Below are 25,948 nucleotides of genomic sequence, written 5' to 3'. Positions count from 1 at the left end.
CCTACTAAAAAGCGCCATTGTGCTTAGATCCTGCAAAACCTGCTGAGATAAAGGAAAACATTCAGTTTTTTTCATTAAAAATGGCTTGGTTCACCTTGCTCATTAAAGCTTACTGTCAGTGAGAACATCCTTATTAAAACTGCTGACTGTTATGTAGTGTATTCTCTCATGTGGCTCAATTTGCTCAGTCACAACACATTGCCTTCTTGGTCACCTCCCTCTAGATTTTGACTTTTATTTGAACCTATACTTAAGGCATGTGAGGCAGTATTTTCACATTCTCTTACTGAAGTGTTGGTAGGTTGGTAGACAAATAGCGCATTTTTTACTGGCATTACAATAAATTGATTTGCATTAACATTATGAATAAGAAAAGACATTTTATAGGGACCTTACATTGAAAGGAAAGAAAACATATTTAACCTTCCATAAATCATGTTAATGTTATTTAATTTTTTGAATTTGGTAAGCAGAAGCGATACAGTGTTTCGAGTCTGTAATATGAATTTTCATAAAACCTATAATCATGGCTTTGTGATTTATCTATATTAAGGTATTAACACTTGCAACTTGCAATTGCATTGCAAGTTAACATTTTTCCTCTCACTTGGCATGCAAGATATAGACAGAGCTAGTAGGACTGCATAATGACAGGAATCCACACTACCCACACTTCCTCTGATATATTTCTAAAACATCTGAATGGACCATTTGGAAACTATATTGATATCGTGTCCATCATGATAGACTCTAGAAGCACTCAGTGCATCCTTTATGCCTGCGTGTTACTATAAAGAAGGAAATGGTTACATTTGCTGACTCATTTCTGGTAAATAACCGCAAGAACTCATCTCAGATGACGAGTCAGAGGAAAAAATAAATAAATAAATAACAGGCACTGTCTACATTTAAACAATCCTCTATTTAACCCAAATGCAATTATCTCTCTTCCTGTTTATGTCTGTGATCATCTGAGGAAATACATTGGATAACTGGATGTTGAGAATATTGGAGTCTAGTATAACACCTTCCTGACTGAATGACAATATATATGAAATGAAGTACTTGTCTAATTATAGTTACAATTCATTATATTTAAATCTAGAAAATCAGCATGGGAATATTAGATCATGGAAAAGCACAGCCTGTATACAAAAAAGATAAAGTTACTGTAACACATGCAATGTCCTAAGATGTTACCTTAGAGCAAAGTTAGACATAAAACAAGGACGGCAATTTACTGACTCTGGTATGTAAAAGTTGAGTGAACATATAACTTCATAAATTATTCTTTAAGCCTTGCTGATGGTGAGCAGGGCAAGTTATATAGTTTTCTCATTTTTATTATAATTGATTTTTTTTCTAACTTTAAAAACAGGGTTGATAAGGTTGGGACTACCCAAATGTCACCACCTCCCACAGCAGCTGAGAGATCAGAGTTCTTGCTTTAGAGGGTCAGCCAGTCTCTAATACAACTCACAAAGGATCTTTAGAGCAGTGTCTTGAAACCCAAGGGTATACACTCAGTGCTCAGCCTAGAGCTCACATACTTAAACTCTCAGCAACACTGTGTGCAGAATTTCATCTTGTTCTTTTTTGAGAAACATGATCCCAGTCTTAGTTATACAGTATACAGTGTGCGCACACTACTAACATCTCCAGTAGTTTTTATTGTTGATATGACAGACATATATGTCAAAAGATATAATTAGACAATGTGCAACAGTAACGCTAAATAAATTATGTAAAACCTAAAAGAGTTTGGATTTAAATTGGCCAAGGATGTGAATGTACACATAATAAAGCAGCATATGAATAAATGGTTAAGTGTCATTTGTAGTCTAAAATGATTAGAGTGGTCAACAATATGGAGAAAGTACTATGTAAGCGTAACAAATGAGACAAAAATATATCTGACAAAAAATGAATAAACTAATTGACACACAAAAAAGACCAAATTAACAAATAACTATTATATTAGTGAAACAACCCGTCGATAGCTACTGAACTGAATATGTTTTCTCTAAATCCTATCCACAGAAGCACCCCACATTTTACTTCACAGCCATTCATTCTTTGCAACCCTTTAAAATAAAGAAATAACACACCAGATCAGAGATCAGATTTGTCCAAAAGAAAGTTTAAATGAGCAACAGAAACTTTGATTCAGTTGAAAAACCCAGAGAGCAGCAGTATGTTGATATTATTTTTTTCCTCAAAGGCATCAGAATTTACAGGATAATAATGCACTCAAAGTGGGACTTTACTGCACAAAAATCTTGTTCTTTAGCAATTTGCTACAGTGTACTCTAGATCTTGCTGGTATAAAAAAACAAACAAATGATTATTCAAATGAACAGTAAGGGTTGTGTAGGAGCAGATCTCAAATTTAATACAGAGAAAGATATGTATTTCCACCATCTTTACTATGTAGTAGCTTCAATAATAATGTCAAATGCTAATGAGAAGGAAGGATTCAATGCCAGATGTTATCAAAAAAGAAAAAAAACTATTAGAACTGACTTAAACTCATGCAGATGCATTGAACAAAATACAAAAGTATTGAAGGTGTAGACCCAATGAGCAACCTACAAAACACTCATACATCAGCAAAACTCCTAATAAAGCCAGTTTGTTTTACTGGCTTAGCCAAAAGGCTAATCACTTCATCACCTTGTAATTAGAATCACTGCACATTTGCCACATAAAGAGGATTAATAGTTGGTGACTCCTTATACAATAGGTGGTGAGTGTGGGCCATATAAGCTGTCCCATGTGACTGCATTGAATGCTTGATGCCATCATAAGGTGTTTGCTCAACGGCACCACATCAATGAACAAAGAACTCAAAACTCTCAGTGTGTTCTGTCTCCATGATGCTAGTGTATTAGCATTATTTTCCACACAAAAATCACTCCATGTCTAATACAAACAGACACACGCACACACACACCACAGAGGGAGAAACCCAGATATTTGGCTCAGGACATTCTTGGCACAATGCGTGGCAGGTGGAGGTATTGGAAGCTAAAAACAACACCGTGAAGTCTTTGTCTAATGGCACTGGACAAAGACTGATCAGTGCTTGCACTGCAAGAGTTGGATGATTACCTACACAGTTCAACTCCCTCAAATACTGTCTGGAATGTAAATTAGACTGATAAAACCAAGATATGTTCACTCGGGAACCAAACATCAAAAGCCATTTCTTTAAGCATATCCAGTCATTACCAGTGGTATGACATCAGAGTAACTGAATAGGAATGGCACTACCCGTACTGGAGCATGACTTCTACCCACCGTTTGATGCCTATGGAGTGCAGACCTTTGATCTAATTTTGGTGTGTGACTTGCCCTTCACACAAACACTCATTATCCGTGGCACAGTCAGAGTAGCAGCCAATCTGTACCATCAATTCTTGCTGAAGATTTCACAGTGTTTGAAATTAAAGAAAAAATACATACATTCTTCTTGTGCTGAAAATCTCGGGCTATGGGCCCAGCCATCTGGGTTATGAAGGAAAAAGCCCAGCAAGGGATATGATAGGAAAAATAAATCTGCGCGTTCATGGCAGGAAAACTTTTCTGTCTGTTGTTCCTTGTAACACAAATCTGCATCCTCTTCTTCAAGATATTAATTTATAACCACAAACACCTTGGGGATTATTTGGAAATCTATTTCTTTCTTTCCTGAAACTAGTGGCATACCCTCTGGTTCAGCTTAGAAATAATACTGAACCATGCTAAAAACTGTTTATGTCCTTTCTAAGTAGGAGAAATCATACAAGTTGCACTCCATTTACTACTGATTGAATGCAATGACCTGCTCAGCTTCTTTCAGTGATCAAGTGCTCTGTAATTTCTTCTTTTTGTCTGTTATATTGCATGAACACAGCAGAGGCTAGCCTGCTGTCATGCATACAGCTCTCTTCCCAGAATCCCAATGAGGAATACGATACAGTATCGCATCATTTTCCATTCTCCTCTTTCTTTTTCTCCTCCACTCTCTCCGTTAAACAGTTCACTATTACCCTCCCATCTGCTGTTTTCATGTCTCATCAAAGATTTCTCTTCCCCTCACCAACTTTAAATATTCACTTCGTGTTCTTTCAACAATAGCTTACAAACACTTGGAAATAATTGAGTCTCAGCGGGCTGACAAAAAAGGGAGCAGTGATCGTGCACAGTGGAAGTGATCAAATATGGCCTTGAGCCAACCGTCTTTGTAGATGGTCTTTGTATTGCCATTGATCTGGGGGTGGATACACCCGAGGAATACATTATTTATGTTCTTTTTTCTCCCGACAGTAGCAAGTCACAAACGGTAATGGGATGAGATGGGTGTCACACCGGAAGAGAGGAAACCAGTGCCGCTGAGTATATGGGCAACCCTGAAGACTAAAGGAAGTGGCCCACAAAACCACGATAGAGGGCTTTCATCTCCTAAAAGAAAAGTAATTGTCAAGTTAATGTACTCCTCAATCTTACTGTACACAGGGTGCCATGTCATCATTACTACGAGCACAGAAAGTGCTTTCAACAAGCCGATCGTATGTCCTTCCAGTAAGCTGTTAAAGCTCCTTCTTTTTCTTCCTGTAGAGCAAAAAAAAAAATTGTGCAATCAAACTGTGCAATCTAGCTGTTTAGCTCATGTGGAACATTTATGTGGTTCTGCTTTCACTTTGTATCTATCTAAATTGCAAAACATGAAACAATAAATGTAGTAAATTTGTTTTAGCATTTTTAGTGTCTAAGGTCATTCAGTTGCTAATTAGCTGAAAGAAGCTAAGCACTTTCTCTTGCAAGCAACACAAACAAGTTGAACAAGCTTCCTGACGCAACCATGTACGATAATTCAATTACTTTCCGTTGAGTGCTCTTGAAATAATGCATCTTAGAATGCTGATAGCGTTTAAATTATTTAAATTTCTCTGTGCGTGTTTGTGTTTGCATGAATTAGGCTTGAGTAAAATTTTTAGAAGATTAGTTTAGTGTAGTTATCTTAAAGTCAATACAACCTCACTTTTATGTGTGCTACTAATATAAAACATTGTTGGGGATTATAAGGTATATTACTAATACAAGAGTTTTCATCGCCATACACTGACATGCAACTTCACAAAGGGAAAACAAAAAATAAATAGCTCTGGCTATATTTGTGCTGGAAATCCAAGAAGGCCAAACTGAGTTAAGAGAAAAATATTTTTTCAGTTGCTCCTGCTTACTGTACCTGTAACACTCTGACCTCTGAGGTATTAAAAATAGAAAAGTCACACAGTATTATACTGGTACAATAAGTGTTGGTCACATCATTACTAAAAGCTGTTCTTTTAAAGCCATACTGGTTAAGCAGTCTAGCTTAATGCTTTGGCTTTGATACACCATTTGGCCTTTTTTCCCCTATTTCTTGGCAGGTGTTAAGCTTCAATATCTACATTGAATTTAGTTGCACAGCACAGGAATTGCGGTTTGACTATGTTGTAGGTCTGTGTTCAATACTGTAATATTTTTTTCTGTTGCTCCCACTGCACACACAATTTTCACAGTTAATATGATATTTATAATTTTACAATTCTTGTTCAATATGCTTGAACAAGAAAAAAAATGTGTATCCTTTCAACTTTTTTAAAAAATATTCAAACATGCCTAATTGGCCATAATTTTACTGAAGCAAATAAAGCTCTCAAATTCTGCACAATGACTGTGCTATTTTCTGTAAAGTACAAAAGGAATCGTGTGAAATGTCCAATAAAAGAAGAGCAGCATATTCACAATGACTTCAATACTACCATAATAATTAAACCAGTAGTGCCAATTCAACAATAAAAAATCCACACAGTAACACAGCCCTTCTGTCTTTTTGACAGCACTGAGGACACGGCTCATCATCTGTGGCAGCTCTGTTTCTTCCTGCACATGGTGAATTTAGTTCCAAGATGACAATAAAACCTGTTACAATCACTTCTGATCATAACACATGCTACAATAGTTTCCCAATCTCCTGCAGATCAGACTGGGCATTTCAAGCAGATTAACTCTAAAACCCTCACTTTAAATGAGTCAAAACTGACAGGTAGCCTCACAACAATGTGGCTACAAACTAGCCTTTAAAACTCACCCATTAAAAGTACAGCATTGAAGACAACATTATCCACTCAATGGCAGTAATAATATGCCAGTGCTACCAGGTTTATACTGAACTGAGCTTATGTACTTATACGTCTTGATAGAATGCTATTAGAACCCTACAACTACACCTTACTGTTTTTTGTTTTTAACAAAAAGTCAGAATTTTGAACAGTCGGCGTAGGTGTTACATAAACATACACAGAAATATTGGGATTTTTAATTCAACATCATTTATCATGCAACAATATCTAAGCTTCTCAGTATGTAGGCTGTAAACTATTCCTGAAACAGCCTGAAGCTAAAGAAAGCTAGCTCCCACATTCACACACAGCCAAAGACACACTTCTTTTCAGAGCCAGTGCTATAAGCCCCCTGACTCTGTGTATATGTATGGATAAGCGCCTGGCTGTGACCAGCAGACCCAGAGTTGGACAGCCAAACATCCCCTGAGGTGCCCCTTTTTCCCTCCTATTCAGTCTTTCATTGCAAGCAAAGCCCTAAGTGCTGGAGGATTTTACACTAATTTATGTTCATTGATTTATAATTCACAGAAAGCATGCCAACATCCAAGGCCGGGAATTACACGTGTTGACAATAGCAGTGGCTCTTGTAAACTTGGAAGTAAAGGTCAATATTTAAATTTGGAGCTTTAATTCCCAGCTTATCAAAGAAAAATCCCTGCAATATCTAACGTGTCAGGAAAGCTGAAATCCCTGTGTGTGTGAAGTGTTTTTCAGGACATGTGCATTTACTGTGTTGTACATATTCATCATTTTTTATTTATTTGTCTTGTATTTTCAACACCCTGAATGTTTGGACATGGAATATAGCATATGTACCTGTTTATACTACCTTTCTACCAGTGATGGGAAAGCTTTCTTTTTGGAAGGAAGCAGTTTTGATTCTGTTTACCTGAAAATTTGTTCTGATTTGTTCAAGAAGCTTGTTCACCACCAGTAATAAGAAGTAAGCTAAGAAAGACCAATACGTCGTGTGACTGAGATACAAATCTCTTATTCAGTCATACCCAGAGGTAGCCTAGTTGACTCTCTCGCTTTTCCAGTCACCCACTCACTCATTCCTTCTGTCCCCTTGCACATCTCAACTTTCAGTCCCACTCCCAGCTCAGCAGGCATGACCGACAGGAAGCCTGGAGAGGTACCCTGAGTGTCTCGTTCACCCACTCACTTACCAGATTGGTCACTCCTGTGGCTCTGATGGGTCTCAATAAACTGTAGTGCTTTGTTGCAGTCCAAGTTAGTTTCAAGCCAATCACGCTTACAGCACACTCTAAATGCCTCGCTGGCCATAGTCGATAAAGGAAGAACATTTCAAGTCACACATCTGATGAGACAAGCGGAAGACCAAAAATAATCTGTGCAGAGAGGGAGGGAAACACACTGGCAGGGCCACATTTGCTGCATATGAAATACTTGCAAACGTCACAGCATTGGTTTACACAGAGTAAAGTACGGTATTGCAAATGTGTACATATATTTTTAGTACAATCCCTTAAAGGTGTATGCATGCTGGAAGTAACATGGCAACTAGTGAATTAGAGCCACCAGCATTCAGTTGATTCCACAAGTTATGGAATTGACTGACGGGATAGAACACTGCTCTATAAAAATTCCATTTTCGGTTTGGGGAATGACGGCTGTCAAATATATCAAAAATTCCCACAGGTTTTACTGAAAAGTACATATGATTCACATGCATTTCTTATTCATTAAACCATTCAGACACCGATCAAGCTCTTTAGATGGAATCGATGGGTTCATGAACAACAAAATTTCTCTCAAGACCTCTTCCTCCATGATTGGGGTGCTTTTTTTATTGTATTTAATTTTTTTGGTGCCATGCTTTTGGATTGATTAATACATGCCAAACAGTGTTTACTTCTGATTTTGAAATATACAGAAATACAATCATTCGCAGTCTCTTCTTTACAGGTTATTAATGTAATACTGGTACAGATAACTAATTTATATTGGATGATATCCAAAGACAGTAAACATGATCATAGACCATTAAGTCAGACTGGCACATTCTTATTTATTAAGCCATTATACTTATGTTTTAAGAACACGTACAAATCTTGAGAATGACACAAAAAAATTAGTTCCTAACGACAACACACATTCAAATATGAGAGCGAAGGGACATCTTCAATATGATGAATCACTATGTAAATAAAGCCATTAGTGGGCAAGCAATGTTTTCACAGAGAATGTCACTCTAAAAACAGATAACAAATTTAAGTAAAAACAAAGATTCTCATTTGCTCTCATTTCATAGCAGCTTGATATTTCGCAGGATGTAGTTTCTCAAAAATATCTAAAATTCTAAAAAATCTAAGATCTAAAATTGTACAATAAATGAACAGATATGGGTCTATATATACATGTTGAAACAGTGGGCATCTTAGTAAAGTTATATAGCATTTAACCTGAAATCAATACTCATATATATGAGCCTACTACATTTGCACGAGACAAGTAACTGAGTCACCAGACAGCTACCCTCTGTACATGAAAGGACACTCAGCAGGGAGGCGATTATGTACTGCCTTCAGTAACTCTATCCAGCTCTCTCAAACACTCAGAAATATCCAGAGCTTCCACTGGACAGTCAAACCTCTGGTAACACACTGAGTCAGCTGGGAAAACGAATAGAGGGAACCAGAGAAATAAGAAAGAGGGAGAGAAGCTGGGACAGGAGTAATTCATATCTATTTACTGTGTTTTCCATCCCTCCCAAGAGTCACAGCATGACAAAGGTTCTTACAACTCTCAACTAACTAAAGCTGTTAGAGTTTTTACAAATATGAGAAAAAGAATGGAATAAATTAAACGGGGAACAATGAATCGCAGGACCATCCTGATTTATTGGCACTTTACGTAACAGTCTGAAATGGAGCAGGAGGTAACTGCAGTCTCTGGGAGTTCAGGAGCAGGGTTATTATGAAATTGGGTCGTTGTGCTTATTGGACAGCAGCCAACTGTCACTATCTTAATAGAACAGGGCAGGTGTAATATGAGACCTTTGTGCCTTACATGAATTGATCTCATCATTTTGGGGCTTTTTTGTGTGTGTTTTGTAGCAATTAAATGGTATGTATGGACATTAGTCTCTGAAACCCAATAAAAGGCATGACCAAGAATTATAGAAACTATTATCAACTATATTTGTGCCAATAACTCTTTTGTGGATTCATATTACATTCGGGGTTTTTTTTTTTTTTCATTCTTTGTTTCAGCCTTAAACTGCACTCGCTAAGTGTAACATTTTACTTCCAACGAGAAACCACAAGTCATTCACAAGACTCAGCAAACCCTTCTGTAAGCCTAGAGCACAAAAAAAGCTCTTAGCCAGATTTTAAGGTGTGTTAAGGTGTATAGGGGATCCCCCTCTCCACAGACTCCTTAAAGCATTAGAAACTAACAAATATCAGAGCTGTACTTTGTTCTATATCAGCTGTAAGCCCAAAGGAGACAAGGATCCGGGACCTGCCCTAACAAGCACTGGTCGACTGTCCTGCTGAGAGCCTTTCATAGTCTGGTAAAAACGGGGTTATGGGAGCTTGTCCAGTGTAAGAAACACAAGTACTGTTGAAGAGTCCACAGTCTCCTCAGAGGCATAAAAGCATCCATGTCCTGACATTTTCACTATTGTTACAATGAAAAGACTCCACTCTGACATATCCCGATCTAACTGTGAAGCATTAGTGGGCATATTGTTATGCACGTAATGACCTAACCTTTCTGGGCAAAAGCCTGGCAGCTCACAGTTTAAAAATACAATTTAAACAGCTCCCTATTATCATTTACTGCCACTTTTAAATGCATAAGTGATTTTTGGTTTTTTTGAATGCAGGTTTCTGTTTTTTTACAATAAGTCTTGTACTGGATATATTTTACACAATTTGCACTTGCAGAATAAATATTTTTTCTTATCTTTATAATAAACTAATAATCTGTTATGCGAATATATCTTTCAATTGGGGCTATAAACATGAAAGGAAAGAATATGGATTCACTTTGGTAGGAGGGACAAAGCATTTTTGTTGCCATCTAAAAAGCAAAGTGGTCAATACTCTAAATACCCTATTTCAGACCTGAAAACTGAGGGTGCAAAGAAAGGATGAAGGGGGGCAAAGTCACTGTAAGGACATCCTGAATTGGCTGATGGAGGCAAAATACAAAATGGATAGTTCCAACGGTGACCTTGCTAAAAAGAGAACTAGTATCCATCTTTGTGTGCCATTAGGATATAGGCAGGTTGTTCTACTGTGTGAATATTTAATGATTCTTAATTAGCTTAAAAAAAAACAACACTGGTCAGTAATGGCACTTAAGTGCTTTGGCTGGTGTGTTTGTATGTTTGCACCATAAATCACTTATTGGGTAGATAGCTACTAGATGAATTACATGTGTCTTAGTGACACATACTGAGACACAACTCCTTTTATTACAAAATGAGGTCGGTGTAAAACATTATACCCAAAGATGTTATGTAACAAAAAGACACCAATTTCATCACTTTGGTCATGGAACTAGCCCAAAACATTTCCCCCCCTTTATTTTATCTTAAATGCCACATCGGTGCGACATCCTCTGCCCCCAATTCTTAGCCAGCTACATCACCCTTGACCCTTGCTAATGCTCCTTGTCAACAACACACAAAAAGGGACTTTCCAAAGGTAATACGACATACATTGCCCACGGCAGATTGTCCAGGAAGGTCATTCTTCAAACTGACACATACAGCAAGGTCACTGTCAGTGGAGGCTGTTCGGAGATCAGTTCTTTTGCATCAGACTGCCTTCAGCCCCTTCACTGTTACACTATCCCTAAAGGGCTACACTGCCACCAGCAGTCACTTAGCACATTATAAACTCAAAAGAAAACAAATGCCAAGCATTTATCACCAAACTGCAGCTATACTTACTGTATTTTTAAGTTTTTGTTAAAGATTTCTTGTTTTGTTTAAGAAATGCAACAAATGAAACACACAAACAGTCTCTTCTTATTGTCAAGCATTTGCTCAGCACACTTGAGCATTGACAACATTAGTATTACTTTGCTACTTTTAATTAGAATATTAAGTAAAGTTTAAACAGTAACCTGTTTGTCCATATACCTTCCATTATTTTTTCATTTTTCTTCTTTTTTTAAATAAACAAGCTGTCAGTGTAATGAACTAACTCATTCAAGATATATATTTTTTTCTCTGTGAGGCAAACACTATTAAAGCTGAATTATTTTCCCCTCCTTTGAGGGGACTGTGATGAGTAGGCATTTTCCATAAATGACCCAGCTGTTCGAGCATATTGTGTTTCGCTTCATCAGGGATTCAAAGGAGCTCACAGCAGATCATCCATATCCTCTCATGCTTTGGTCTTGACCATACCTCTCTAAAAGCTGGTTTCAGAGCTGGTGGTGCATATGCTACAGATGTGGGGCTAACATGACTATGTTAATGTTTTTCTAACTGCAATTAACCATTAAACGCATATCAGCTTGTAATAAAATGTGGGGGGTGGGCCTGCACAATATGTGTGCTACAAATGTGACCAAGGCAAATCTACCAACATCAGTGATAATAAATAAATCTATGGATAAATTACTTGAAACAAATCTGGAAAAAAACCCAACTTATTTTGTTATTTACAAAGTGCATATTTCCAACTGTATTCAGAGGTCATAGAAGAAAAAGTTAAATTTGAAACCCAGTGTTTCAGTGTGTGATCATTGATTTTTCTCCCATGTCCTTAATGGACAGGCTAAAAATATGCTGCTTCTGGGCACAAATCATGTTTTTGATAATGCTTGCTATGCATCTGTTCTCTCACAATACCAACAATACAGACAACATCTGAATTGTTGTTTTGAAAAAAACGTTAGATACTATACAAGTCGCAGTGCAAGTTATTATTTTTTACCTTTTTTTCCATCACTTTTAATTTTGCCATTTTGGTATGCAGGATATTTTTCTAATATTAAAATAATAATTTGAAACTCTTGAAAATCACATGAAATAACATTTCTTTCAAAAGGGAAATTTGTAATTCGACATTTTAGCTTCTTGTAGAATTCTAAAAAAGTTCATTTTCACTACCACAGGGACTCGAATGGTTACTCTGCCTAAACCTTAATTTATCTGCAAAAAATTGGCAACATGACCAGGGCATGTTTTAATTTAAAAAAGCTTATCAATATATAATATAGATATTCATGCAGTATTCATCTTAATGAACCTTACTTATTAAACTTAAAATATTCAGTGTAAAGTCTACTGTACTACTAGCAGTCAAAAACATATATATTAAGATATTAAGCATGATTTGATAATTTTATAATGTGATATGACTGAGTTTGCTGATACCAAACAAAAAAGGTGCACATGATTGCAAATGATTTATTGTATTTGGAAGCAGGTGTGTCAGATATCAGCTGCCTACCAGCGTGTATGCATACTGATATAAGCTGTCTTTCTGTGAGTAATAAATCAAAACCCCAACATTTTTGCCATTAACATTGTTTCCTTGTTGTCTCTGTGCTGTCAGCAACAGTGGATAATCACAGTGTAGAAGAGGGCTCTGTCCTTCTGCTCCGTCCATCCCGTGATTCAGAGGATAAATATTATCACTGCAAATGGAGGGCCTTGTCTTTGACTCATTTGCTAGAATCAGCAATAGAGGAAAGACTGACTCTATACTAGCCCCTTAACGGACTCTAAATTCACAAGCAGGCACTTTCATCTGACCATACAGGCTGTATACCCACAGCGCACATACACCCTACTAGCTTACATCCAGGCATGCATGCTCAGACCTTCACACTTCCTGCATACAGAACCAACCTGGACCAAATCATTTACCAATTCTAAAGGGCCGTAAGAGGCAGACATAGCATTGCTAATTCACAGTTAAAGAAAATACAAAGGTGAGCAAAGTCAGTGTCTGTGTGTTCCTTTAACCATGCTACTCCATATCAGAGGGAATGCGTCAGCCCTACTATGGTTAACACTCAATAAAACATCAAAAGGGATGAAGCTCAGAGCTCTGGACAAATACACACCCACACAGATACCAGATACACACAAAAACTCGTTTCATTTATACGCCTTCTCTTACACACATATGTACACACGACGTTGCATATTTAACATACACATAGTGCAGATATAGATCACTGGATTAAATGAATAGAGCAGGAAGAACAGATAACAGGGTCTCATATCTTTAAAGAGTAAACAAACACACATCATGCATAATGAACGCTAAATACGATTTCAATAGAACACTCAACAGAGCAGTTTCTTACAAACACACTATACATTCACTAGAACAATTGGAGGTTTGAGCCAATATTGGCAGTCAATGGCAGATACACAGGAGCTGTCATCAACTTCCCATCAGGCTCCACTCCCCCCCAGTGGATGTTTTGAAAGAGGAGAAACACTTCTTGTGAAATTTTTATATCCAGAGGCAAAGGCATTTAATGGTCACTGTTTGGCATGTTACATGAGGAGAAGGCATTATAATCATCTGCCCAGGCCAAAAACTGGGCTTTGACAGCTTAGACAGGCTATTCATTATTCAATTATTTTAAATATTTCAGGGAACCGACAGGATGCTCAAGCAATAAATATTTCAACTGTTGCCTTACAAAAAGAGATAGCCATGCACTTGGCTGGTATTGATCAAGAGGGCAGCAGATTCACTCTTTCCAATAAAGAAAAAACATATACGATCATCTCTCTGTTAGACCCTACACCGCGTAATGAAAGAGTCTAAATTTTCATCTGAAAAAAAAAAGAAAGTTAGAGCATCAACAGAAAAACACTTTATCATCACTTTCACATTTGGGGAAAAAGCAAAGAGACACAAAAGTGCATTGCTGGAACAGATTCAGAAACACATAGAAGCTGAAGGTGAAAGTGTGATGTAGAGCATCTGAGATGGTGTAATACCAGACAGAATCACTTATCTGTGGCCAGATAAAAGGAATAAGGCAGTCTTTAAAATGCTGAGGCCCTCACCATTATGAATAAAATACGGCTACTGTACAAAAGTAATTCCCTTCTCACTGATACTAGGTGTTGCAAAGATGCGAGCAAACAACCACTGCAATTATGCCCCTTCCACTTGCAGCCTCCCCTGGTGATAACCAATATATAGCGAGGAAGTAAAGCATGAATTGCTTTGCAGGCAGGCATCTTCCCTCTCAGCAAACACACATGCACAAGTATGCAGATACACATAGACACATTCTTCTCTGCAGAGGGGAGTAGTCTTTCACAGCCATCACAAAAAGCAATCTTGTTCTCTGAAAGCCACGGGACTTCTCATTGTGTAGTTGTACATTTTTTCTAACTTTGCACTTTCTGTAAAACTGATTAAATACAATGAAAGACAAGATCCGTCTTTTTCATAGTGTTTTCTCTTTCCCACGTCACTGCATCTTTCATGCTGAGCTTTTCGCCTGCCTAATCTGCCCCTTTCACAGAAAACCTGAAGGGTGCTTTTAATATGAAAGAAGCCACGGATGTTTTCTTACCTTGAAATACTATCCAGAATCCTATAGTCCCCAAGCTGTCATGAGATACGATTGGTTCTGCTCCACAACAAGGGCAAAAATCCCACAAGTCTTTTAAAATCAGAACCCAATTAAAAGCCTTTTCTGATTTGAACTTACTTTTTGTGAGCAGGATGTCCTTCAGTGAATTTGTGCATAATCCATTACCCTTTAGTTCCTTGGTTTAGATTTATTTCTTTTGGGCTGGTTCTCCCTGATATTCCACCTTGGCAGAGCTAAACAATGTTAGGTATTCTACTGGAAAATGCGTGTATGAGAGACAAGGGAGAACGAGAGACTGTAGGATCTCTTCTGGTGCGCACTACCAGCTCCAATGCAAGTGAATCCAGCCGGTCCTCACAGCTCTCCCCCTGCCTTCAGGAATGAAATTCAGCATCCGCTGTTCGTCCCCACAACAAGGGGAGGGTGTCCCCCCAGGATGGAAACTTTCACAGACCTCCACCAAAGCTATAGAAGGTGATAACACATGCCAGTGAGACTAGATTATGTGTTCTTTTCCTCGATATGCTCCCTCATCAGTGGATTTTGTCCTCTTTTCCTTCTCCAATTCGCCTGTTCGGTAGCGCTCTCCTCTCCAGAATAGACTCTCACAGAATAGATGCTGAGAAAGCAGCGGAATGAGGCGAGCCGCTCGTTCTCCTGCTGTCTCTCGCTCTCTCTCTCTCTCTTTCTCTCTCGCCTTACCCCTCCCTCACACATACACCCTCCCTGTTTCTCACTGCACCTCCCCACCCTTTCGTTTTCTCTCTCCTCCTCTCCTTTCCTTTACACAAACACATACACACTGCGATATGCACTTCTCTAGCTTTGGCTTTTGACAATTACCGCTGTGCCATTTCCAGCCATGTCAGACAGAAAGGTTCACCGCCCATAGTCCTCAGAGTAACAAATAATGCCTGATAAATATGTAAAATTAAATAGATATGAAGAGAAGGAGCAGCAGCATGGAAAAGAGCACTGAACCAAGAGGCAATCTAATCTCCTTTCTTCATCCTTGTAACCTGATTACTAAATATCCCTGGAGCTGACATTTTTTTAAACTTTTTTTTTTGGTCATAACTTTTCTTTCTCTGACGTTCGGTAGTTGATGCTGGCCAACTGTCAAGAGTGACTGAAGAGCAAGACAAAAATAGCAAGCAAGAGAGCAGCACACTGCATAGAAACAAGGACCAAGCAGTAGCAGCTGTACAATTATATAATTAGCCACCTAAACAAATTGCCAGAAATTCTGTTATCATTGTGTGAATACTTGACGAGCTGTGTGCAATAATAAATATTGTACCAAAAAAAGGAGACCCAAAATACAATTCTAAAACATTTGTGTAAATGCTCTCGATTCCCTACATACCATTCATAGTGTAATCAGTTTGTCATATACAAAGAGCTGCCACTCTCACATGCTTATTATGAATAACTAGCATTGCTAAAGCCAGGCAATTATCTTCCTAAGCCTGGACTTCACATTCCAAGTGAGGTAGCTTGTTTCCTATTTAATGGTATGTGTAACCCCTCATATGTTCATCAATTAGGATTACTCAGGCATTACAATTTAACTTCCAAGTCATGTATAACTGTAGAACACAAACAAATTTGGTAGCTTGATTGGTTACATTTTAAGTGGGCTTTATAAGTGGATGGTGCCCTTGATTTTATCGAGGCAAGGTTACATCTCATCAACAACCTGACACCAAAACTATGAGCAGGTGGTTTTGGCAGAGTCACTTGCTACTGAATTCCATCCATCACTCTGGTCTCCCTGGGGAGTCATGCCAACAAGGACATTTTTTTAGTCCAGTTAAAGAAAAAAAAATCTAATGTCAGGGGTTTGTCTAGGAAATTTTCTTTCAGTGTTTACCTAATCTACAAAGGGAAATTCACAGGAAATATTTTAGTCAACAACTTCACATTTGTCCGGTTTAGTGAAAATCATTGCTTATTGTCAATGAGAACTTTTTCAGCTTAACTGTATTCAGTGGTTCTCTATGATCATTTAAACGTTTGTTCTTTTCATTTTTACCATTTTGATTTGTTGTTATTGTAAATGCATAAACACAAACAAATGAAACCATAAAATGTGCATATATTGTGTACATATATTAAAAAATTACAGTAATTACAGTAAAATACAGTAAAAAATGTATTGTTAGCCACTTCTTGTCAAACTTAATGCAATGTCATGCAAACATAAAAGAAGTTTGCATGACATTGCATTAACAAGGCAGGCCTTTGTCTTTTTTTTTTATAGCACAACAAACAAAATGCCCATTTGTATAGCCATTATACTGAAGCTTATGCATATCCACACACTTTATTACTGATTACATACACAGAGTTACCGATGCCAGCATGCACTTCACAGCAGCTGCAGCTAGTTCTCAGACACCTATAGTACACACAGGTTCCTTGAAGAAACAGGTTCATTAAACGCATATGAGGCTTTGACCGATGCTTTAAAGCTCTGACTTTCAGGGAGAGGCCCTACTGACAACCCCATTTCATGGACATTTGTGAAACAGTGTAATTGTTCATGTTTGTGCACACCTAATGAACCAAAAAGTTATTTGCAGAAACATCCATCCATCCACTTTCTCAACCACTTATCCAATTAGAGTTGAGGCTGACACTGGGCGAGAGGCAGGGAACATCCTGGAAAAGGCACCAGTCCATCACCATAGCTAACACAGAGAGACAATCATTCATGATCACTTCTACACCTCCTGCCAATTTAGAATCACCAATTAACCTAACATGCATATCTTTGGACTATGGGAGGAAATTGGAGTATCCAGAGACACAGGTCGAATATGCAAACTCTCAGCAGATCATCAGGTTCAAACCTAGAACCGTCTTCTTATTAAATTTGTGTCATGTCAATACTCTCTGTAATACAACCTTAAATTCCCCACAGTACATATTATCACAACACTTTGGTAACAATGCTATGAAAATGGCACTTCTGCAAGAAGATATACTGCAAGAAAATCATCAATGACTCACAGTATATGTTTTACTGACAAGAAAAATTACTCCTAAAAAGGCAAAAGCAGGGATCGTGTGTATTTCCACTGCATGGTACCAGTGTGTTTATTATTCACTGGTCAGTTTTGTTGTGTCCATGTATTTAATGGGCTCTCTGATATGCTTTCCAATGTATTCAAAGGGTCTGTCATTTCTCCCCTGTGAATTTCCTCTCCGTCACTGAAAGTTACTTTACTTTCTTGAACTTTACCCTCATTCAGTTGAGGGCAACATGAGAAGGACTCATGAACTGGTGACTCCAGCAAGTTAAATTACCACAGGGGAACGATTTAGGGTGTCTCCTATATATTAATAATGGTCAGCTTATCAATATTTTGTCCCACCAATAATTATGAGCCTTTCATGAGAAAATTTGGCATTTTCTTTTGTCACCAACTGGCAACTATGATATGCTAATATGAAATTACAGTGTTTTGGCAGACCAAGCTTTTCATTTCTAATATCTATCTAAAATATGATATGACAAATTTTAATGAACTAAACTTGCTTTGTCCAGGTTATGCACTAATAATTCAAAAGTAAGAAAATCAACACCTATATATTATCTTTTTATTACTCTTTAATTGCAGGCAATGCTTTACCACAGCCAGATGGTACCATGAGGCTGAAATTGTCACTTACTCAACTTAGAAATGTGATTAATGTTCTAAAACTGGAAGCAATGTTCAATATTCATCACAAGTGTTTACTGTGAAAGACAAGTGTCTATACCAAAATTCCCATTTTCCTTCTATTTTTCTCTCTCTCTCCCTCAGTGTGGTACAGCTTGCAGATAAGCCTGGGTAAACCCTCTGGCTGAGTTACTAGCAAGGACCTTCCTGAATCTCATTATCAAGGTAGCACAGTTTCCAACCACCTGTCAATGGTCCAGATTCATGTTTCAAAAAGCCAGCAAATACAGCTCATGTTCCTTTCCTCTGCCACTTGGCTTTTTTTTTTTTTTTTTTTTTTTTTAACTTCTCAAAAGGCTAATAAAGTTACATAACTGATGTACATTTTTTCCCATTATGCATTAAAAGGTATGTAAAATACAAAACAAAATAAAACAAAAACAACAACAACCGGTAGGTAGCACAGGGAACAAAGGGATTATTTAATCACCAATCTTTACCGAGAAATAAGTTGTTGTATGACCTCACAGCTACACCAACTGCACTGTACTGTCTTCTTCCTTATAGGTATGGTTAGTTTTATAAGTGACTGACAAAAGTTGTGCTGTTCTAAACACAGGTGCAGTCACCTGAATATGACATGCCCAGTTTATGTGCAATTCAGTGCAAGGTCACAAACTAAGACATGATATTCAGCTTTGGGTAATTTACTAACACGACAGACGCAGCTTGTTAACTGTAATCAGAAAACCTTGCATGTGTATTTCTGTACTCTCCAACTGATGGTGTTAACAATACTACTACATTTTTCAATGCTGGAACTGTTTAAAAATAATAATTTGCAGATTTTGTGGAGGATTCTAATCTCTGTGTATCTGTGGTCTATATCTCTATGCAATATAGTAAGATTGCTCCATTGTTTAACATTACTTTAGAGGTAGCAAAGGAGCACCATGCTGTAAATGCAGGCACAGCTTTAAAGATTGCTTCTTGGCAAGTAGTACTCACATTAATCTAAAAAACACACAAGGTACCAAATGTTTTGGCCTCCAGAATAAGATATCATGATTCAACAAGTTCCAACTATGCAGTTAATGCCACTGTATTTATATTTTGCAGTGCAGACTATTACCACCTGCTGGATGTTTTCTTAAAAGGTATCCTGTGGAGTGTTCTATTTACATGCAGCACTACCAAAATGCGCAACCCTGAGGTCTAAAAATGTGATGAATGCACTTCCGTCTCTATAGAGCTTTCTGTTTTGTTTTTTTATGTTTGGACTGTGTAAGAATTACCTATACCTACACATTTACTAGGAATCTTTTCCTCCCCAACCTTTTTTAACAGCAGACATTTTGACTCGACACAATAAGGAAAGCACAGGTGCATTAATAATAGCCTAGTTCCATTAAGTGTCTCAGTAAGTGTTTCCATTAAGTGTTTTCAGAAGCTATGACAGTCGGAATGCTAAACAGCAGGACCTACCATACATGCAATACAGTCATGATTAATACACCTGCGCTTTTTGTATATTTCAATATCCTTGCTCGCTTGTCCTTATTTTTACTTTCAGTACATAATGCAGCTGTGCTTAAAAATCACGTAGTATTGTATGCATAATGCACAGAAATGGGATATGCTACATTGCACCTTGAACTTAACCTTGTTGCCGTTTGTATGCCTGGCTAAGTGGCTATAAAGCATGCTGGTTTGTGTGCTTATCAATGTGACCGAAAACAGTAGGACATCCTGAATTTTTTGGCATACAGGACTTGACATATGGGCACAAAAAATGTTTTTGTGGCACAACAACTAGAATGATAGCAATGTGTGATAGAATGGCTTCTATATTTACTGTCAGAAAGGTTGTATGTATCTTGCAACATAACAATTATCTGTCAATTTGGGAAATATTGTGAAATATTGAAATATTTATTTTATTATCAGAAATATGTATTGCTCAGCCACACTTTGATGATTTTCCATGCTATCATGTATTATCATGAAATTGTAACTTTTCAAATCAAAGACAAATGTTCACTGGCCCTGAGATGTCAGTTCACAGCAACCCGAAGAAAAAAAAAAACACCACAGAAAACAAACAAAACCAAAACAATGAAAGTATGCAATTTGTCAAAATTATGAACAAATGGGGAACAAATGCTCCAAAGTGAGAAAACATATCCAAAGACAGCAAGCAGATGCAAATACAGTCTGACAGAATGAAGCTGTTTACAGGTTGTTCTGCACTCAAAAGAAAAATTATATATATCAACAGGACTACAAGATCGACAGGACTCTAAAGAGCTTTTTTTAGGACCACACCAATAGAATCGACAGCACTGACATCAGAATGTCATTCACACTAGAGAAGAAGTCTGTCGGATGGTAACAAAAAGAGGGAAGGTAGTCAAAACTCATCAGATAAAGTGTCTGGATAATAAGCTGGCCAAAGGAGGATCTAGAAGCCACTGACATCAACACAAGGAAGGTCCTTACCATGCACGGAGGATTTCACCCCAAGTACATCACCTGAAGCTGTACACTAAGCGGAAGGAAGGAGGCTGAGAATTAGTGAGTGTCAGGAAGAAACAACAACCTGAGTACATCAGGAAGATGGCCACAACTGGTAGTGTGCTTAGTAAATATCTCAGACAGAAGAAACCCAGGAAAAGAGAGGAGCAAGGAGAGGAACCATCATTGAAGGACAGGCCCCTGCAGAGTATGTGCCACCGGCAGAAGAAGTCTTTGATATTGAGAAATCCTACCAATGTCTGGACAAAGCTGGACTGAAAGAAAGCACAGAGGCACTAATCATGGCAGCACAGGAACAAACTCTGAGAACAAGTTCAATAGAGGCTTGGATCTACCAAACTAGGGAAGACCCCAGGAGCAGGTTGTGCAAAAATGCCCCTGACATAATCAAGCACATAATGACAGCATGAAGTTGCTAGCAGGCAGGGCATACGTGGAACATCATAACCAAGTGGCTGGCATATTATAGAGGAACATCTGTTTTGAGTATGGCCTGGAAGTCCCGAGGTCAAATGCCCCAGGAGAATGTTTGACATTTACCAAGCTAAGATCCTGTAGGACATCCTGATATAGACGGACAAACTGGTGATGGCTAACCAACGGGCCATAGTAGTGGTGGACAAGAAGAGCAAAAGAGCCCTACTGATAGATGTAGGTATGCCAAGTGATAGCAACATCAGAAAGAAGGAACACAAGAAGCTGGAGATGTACCAAGGGCAGAGAGAGGAGCTCGAGAAGAGTGAAAGGTGAAGGCAACAGTGGTCCCTGTGGTAATCTTAGCACTAGGGGCAGTCACACACAAACTGGGCAAGTGGCTTTAGCAGATCCACGGAAGAACATCCGAGAGCTCTGTCCAAAAGAGCACAGTCCTAGCAAAAGCACATATAAGCTCCCAGGCCTCTGGTAGAAAACCTAAGCTTGAAGGATAAAGCCTATAAAAATAAATAAATAAAATGGCGTGTCTCTGCCCCTTTGATCAACAACAGAATTTAAAGTCTGACATGTTAAGGAAGAACTGACTGGAGGGGGACATATATCATTAAGCCTTATTACAATGAAGATCGGAAAGACAATCAGTATTTCTGTGATCTAGAAGTTTTATTTACCCAAAATATGATAATTAATTCCCACTCTGATTCTGAGTTAGATGTCTTCATGTTGTTGTAACTTTATTTTAACACATTAGGGCTGTCTTCACACACACTGATACATTTATTTTTAAAGACCCATCCATTTTCTTCCACTTACACAAATCAATTTAGAATTGCCAATTAACCTTACATGCATGTCTTCTGACTGTGGTAGAAAACTGAAATACCCTGTGAGAGCCCACACCGGCAGTGTGAGAGCATGAAAGCTTAACACAGAAGGGCCCCAGAGAACCAGTGGATTTAAAGGCCCTTTTTGGTGTGAGGCAACAGTGCTAGCCAACATATTACTGTGCAACACTTTAAGTAAAATGTTTTGTCAGAAAATATGCTTGCATAACCATTTTTAACTTAACTTTAAAGCACATTGGTGTACCATAATTGTTACTGTTTCCACTTATCTGAAGAGTCACACTGGTTCGATTTAGTGTGGTCTCCATTCGTGCGTTGGAGACATTGTTAAATAAAGCAGATTAATAATGCTTCATATATGTATTACGCTTAAATAGGAAGAACAGGTATATCCAATGTCAAGTTTACAAAAGATTTTCTAAATTTATGTAATAAAGTAAGAGGCATATTTATCAGTGTGGCTTCAGCTCTGATGTTAGATTATGTAATCATGTTGATTTTAGCTTTAGAGTGAAACATTCTGCCTGCAATGACCAAACATTTAACAGCCCTTCTGCACACAGAGTGATATACTCTGTGGCAGGACTAATGTGAATAATAATTATGTCATTTGATCATTCATTAGAAGTCTGACCTTAATCACATAGTGCAATTAGTTGCCTGCGATTCAGCCTAATTTATAATCAACTCATTTAGGTTGGCAGCATGGAGTGATATGGTCATGGAGGAGGATTATATTTGTAATTTAAATAAGAAAATGTTTTTTTGATATCATGGTTTCGTACATAAAAGCCTTTTGCTACGATCAAGTTTTGAAAAATTGCTGCAGCAGTGCATCCAGTTATCGTTGAATCACTAACCTTGTTCACATCAAAAATGAATCTAGTGTTCAAGGAAATTTTATTCTTGTAAACTTTACATTTTTTTAACGCAGAAAATGGCAAAAAACATTGTGTGATGTTAAAAAGAAACAAACAAAAGATACTTTAAGTTAGTTTAATAAGTGAGATATCCAGTTTTTTTTATAGTTAACCAATGAAAAAATTAAATGTTTCTCAAAGTAATTTTTGTTTTAAATGAATCAGTTAACTTGCTGGAAAATTTACTCAAAAAATGTGTTACTTTTGGCCATGAAACACAGACAGGAAGTTAACAACTCTTTGCTCCCTGTGCAGTGCATGAGACAAACTATGTGCAATAACTGTCTGTAGTGTGCGTTTAGCTTTTTTATTTTTAGTTGTTTCCAGTCTTGCACAGCTGTAATGAGGATCTCTCAGGATCTCGTCTGTTTTTATGCAGATAATGTGATTCTGTTTGCTTTATTGAGCAACAAACTTATTTTGCACTGGGTGAGATTGGGGCAATTGGTGAGAATTAGTACCTCCAAGTAGGCCACGGTTTACAGCTGGGAAAGATTGCTTATTAAAGTAATTTATCCTTGGGGTCCCCCAGGGGCCCCATTTGGTAGTCCATACGTTAAAGTAAAAGCATGAGGGTTAAAAAGGGTTGGTTTTTAGTGTTCTTTGAACACCAGTGTAAACTGATTATCAAAAATTACCGTAAAATAATACAAATTATGTTTTCTTTATTATACTAAATTAACTAAAAGGTCTGAACTTATTTGCCAGAATCAGAAAATATTCCAGCAGTGTCTGTCCCATTGCATTTTTGCTATATTTGATGAAATTCACACTGTGGTTAACATGTTTACCTAACATGGGAAAGACCTTCAATTTTGAGACAAGGAGAAGACACAAAAAACAGACTCAGGAGTCACAAGTTAGTGTACTCTTAAAATGGGAGGGTTGCATCAGAATAGGCAATTGGCGTAAAATATGTGCCAAATCAAATATGTGGATCCATCCACAGTGGCGACCCTTTGGGAAATAAAGGAGCAGCTTAGAGTACCTTTGGTCATTATCTCAACGCTCAATTTAAAAACAAAATGAGTACCAGTTTCGGCTTGACTTACCAGCACATTTAATTACAGTCAAATATCACAGTGGATGTGTGGTCAATTGTACTTTCTACTATTATTTCAGATACAGTATGTGTAATGTGATGAAGTGATACTAGAATTTTTTTAAAATGATGGCGAAGTCAATATTACAGCTTGTTTTATAAACTGTTAGTTCCAGGCTACAGTTTGTTTGAAGGGTACATAACAATGCAAGTGACATTGTTGTTTGGAAAAACTTTTCCAATAACAAGTTTCTATTTTTGTGGATTAGTATGTATGCTGTGTTATTTTTGTTTCCTATTCTGTGAATGTTGTGCACAAATTTAATGTAAAAGCTTTTGGGGGATGTACAAGAAGATAAATCCAATAATCACTGGTGTTGTGGAGACCACAGATGCTTCTTTTCCAAATGCTTTATGAATGCAAAAATGGATGAAAGTGAAAAACACCAAAACAATAGGATTTTTTTTAAAGCAAAAAAGATAACAGGTGTTTCACTGGTGTTTGGTTCTTACCATTTTACTGTGATAGGTTTGAAAAAGACTCAGAATGATAAATGACCTTCCTTTTTTTTGTGCCTATATGTATTGTATGTATTTCTTGCTGTATTTGACTGGACACATAGTTTGAACTCCTTTTTGGTGATAACATTTTTGCACTGTAAGTAAACTTTGCTTAGTACTCACAACTTCAAGTGACTGGATAAGGGTTAGGACAAGGGGTTAAAGGGTTGGAATTAGGTCAAGTTTAGCTAAAGATTTTAATTTAATCTTTAGTTGTGACAGTTAAAGTGGGGACAAAGGGTAAAGGAATCCATAATGTCATTAACAATGCTCACAGTCAAGACCAGTGAGAAATTATTAGAAGGTTGCAGTGTAATTTATTTGATTAAAAAAGGGACAGGCAGACAATCTGAGTACAGAGTAAAATGTAGATTTGCTGCAAGAAATATTTCTGATATAAATCTTGTTCATTTCTTTCTTTTGTTTGTGTGTGTGTGTCTCTTTGTGTGTGTCTCTGTGTATGTCTGTGTGTGCACATGAACCAATGTTAATTACTATCTGTTTACAGAAAATTGTGTCTGCATCAATACCTATCAATCTATATTTTTATATTTAATTGCATCTTTATTTTCTATGTATCGTGAAGCAGTGACATCTGAGTATATAGAGGGAACAAATCCAGACATCAAAATCTTCTTCATGCATTAAAAGTTACAAGATAAGCATGTAACAAGAAAGCAAATACTGAAAATACAAATGTACACAGAAATATAGCGGAAATAGCAGATTTTTTGGAACATCACAACTAAAATACAATAAATGCCCTTGGACTTCATTTATGCTTTCTATTAAATATTCTAAGAGTTTAGTATTTAAAAGTCATCTTGCTTACATTGGCTTGGCATTCAGTCAACATGACCCAACTGCGACCCTAGTATTAACCACCTGGCACTGTCTGGATCCCACCCCACTGCCTGACCTACTGTATAATAATATATAATTATCTCTCAAACCTTGAAAGAGGTTGTCCTATTCTCTTGTGTATAAGATCCTGCCTGAAGTGCTGTGTTAGGCTGTCAACAATTGCTGAATAAGTATATGCAGAACCTTTGGGTGCTTTGATACCATAAGTATGTTTCTTTAATCAAGACTTATCCAATAAGATAATAGGCTCATAGATAATAAAACAAATATAATGTGGTGGTCATTAAGGATTAAACATTTAAAATTACAAGTGAATGGACAAGTAAGCCCTGAAGACTCTTCTGTCCTTCACAACTGCCTGCTG

At 37.4% G+C, this 25,948-nt stretch overlaps 1 protein-coding gene across 2 annotated transcripts in view; it reads right to left on the bottom strand.

The window, feature by feature from the left end:
- The window catches only part of lingo2 (leucine rich repeat and Ig domain containing 2), a 196,348-nt gene extending 180,985 nt beyond the window's left edge, over positions 1 to 15,363 (bottom strand). Inside the window, exon 1 of one of the 2 annotated variants that reach the window (XM_063494146.1) lies at positions 14,694 to 15,363. The gene's annotated coding sequence lies outside the window, so the exon portion shown is untranslated. The remainder of the gene's footprint in view (positions 1 to 14,693) is intronic. The other variant, XM_063494153.1, reaches the window with a different exon arrangement.
- Between the last annotated feature and the right edge of the window lie 10,585 nt (positions 15,364 to 25,948).

This window comes from Pelmatolapia mariae, linkage group LG2 (assembly GCF_036321145.2).
Source record: "Pelmatolapia mariae isolate MD_Pm_ZW linkage group LG2, Pm_UMD_F_2, whole genome shotgun sequence".
Lineage (NCBI taxonomy): Eukaryota > Metazoa > Chordata > Actinopteri > Cichliformes > Cichlidae > Pelmatolapia > Pelmatolapia mariae.
This window is presented reverse-complemented; position numbering and strand designations above follow the sequence as displayed.